The sequence below is a fragment of the Corvus kubaryi genome, unplaced genomic scaffold (genome assembly GCF_017639235.1).
Source record: "Corvus kubaryi isolate FWS band 111438036 unplaced genomic scaffold, C.kubaryi_AGA036_p1.0 split3-37374, whole genome shotgun sequence".
Taxonomy (NCBI): Eukaryota; Metazoa; Chordata; class Aves; order Passeriformes; family Corvidae; genus Corvus; species Corvus kubaryi.
Genome location: NW_024582090.1, coordinates 303,925 through 305,647, shown reverse-complemented (window position 1 = coordinate 305,647; position 1,723 = coordinate 303,925).

Below are 1,723 nucleotides of genomic sequence, written 5' to 3'. Positions count from 1 at the left end.
CCCTGAGTTTCTTCTTCTAGTACGAGTGAAAAAATTCCCCTACTTGGGACATGCCTCCTGTTTCTGAGCTGACACTCACAAGTACAGTTTTCTTGAGAAAACTGGGGGAAATGTTCTACTGATTTTTTTTTTTCTAAGTGTGCCCTCTTTCTATTGCAGACCAAAGCCCCAGCTCTAGGACACGAGGGTCTCTGTTTCCCATGGAAAATTAATCCCTCTGCTGCACCAAGCAGAGCAGTCTTCTCCCATTGCCCTGTGGGGAACAGAGTTGGCTGTTTCACAGGAGCTGTTGCAGAAGAGCCTTCTGTTATCTCATTTGCTGTTTCTTTGGCTTACTCAGCAATTAGGCTTTAATATTTTATTTCTGCCAACATACAGAGATCCTGAAACTCTCCAGATGACCCAGGGACCAACTCTGGACTACTACTTTTGTAACGTTTCCACAACTGAGTCCACTAATTTTATTGGATTTGTCCTGGATTCTAGCTTCTGTTGGAAATAAAATCTGAAGAATAATGTTTAGAAAAGAATTCTAATTACTTAAGGTAACAATTTTCAAACTTCATTTAAATCACTCATGTGAAAGGTCAAATAGAAAGGATTCTCAATCCAGCAAATTTTAGTCTATTCAGGAAAAGCTGCTTTGGACATGCAGAAGACCACAGGTGGGTCCTCTGAAAGGTAAAGTTTGACCTTGGGCTGGGAAGGAAGTCTTGGGCATCCCCTGATGCTGGAGCTGTAGATAAATCACTAACCATTCCCTGCAGCATGAACACCTTATCCTACCCACCACAGATGGTTTAGTTTAAACCACTTTGTTACTTGACTTCTGCGTGGTAACTGCTGGATCCCCATCCTTGCTGTAGGGCTGTGCAGGTCATCTCCCAGGACAGGAGCTGGTGTCCTGACATAGAGCTCACCTGGCCCGGGAGCCCTTGTACGTGTCCTCACCTCAGAGCTGGGTGTTGAGGACAGCTGTTCCCTGGTCCAGGCCAGCTCTGCAGGAATCTAGCCTCTTTCTCCCTCTGCAGCCCACGGGTCTATATTTCAGACAATGTGAATTGGTTTAGATAGTTTTAGGGGAGCCCCAGCTGTGTTTCGGCTTATTGGTTCTTCTCCAAGTAATACATGAATACGGCTAAAATTGGGTAATTGCTCTAAATTCTGTCCTCCCTGGGGCAAAGATTGCTCTCCCTTAGAGCCCTGGGAGTCTGAGCCTGCTCCTAGCACTCAGGAATGAGAGGGGGAAAGCCAGTGTCCGAAGAGTATGGACAATGGGGTGGGCAGTGAGGTGTCTCTCTTCCTATGGGATCCTTACAGTGGGAATGCGAACAGGAAGGGGAGGCAGCGTGACCCCGGCACTCGGCCTTACCCAGATCAGAGTGACCGAGGCTAGGCTCCGACGGGATCCCCCTATGTGACCTGTCCCCCGAGGCGGGGGTGTATGCACCCGGGCACGGAAAGCAGAGCCTGTATCACCCTTCCAAAAACAGCAGAAGTCACGGCACGACGCTTGTAGAAGAGAAAGGATAACCCCGCAGCGAGGGGCGGCAGAGGAGTTCGGGCGGTGGGGCCATCAGAGGGACTGCCGCTCCTCGCCGCAGGGCGGGGACAGGGACACCCTCCTGACGGCGCGGCGGCCCCGGGGGGCGGCGGCGTGTCCGTGGCGCGGCCCCACGCGAGTGTCGCTCGCGGTGCCGCAGGCTCCTCCCGCCGCCACCGA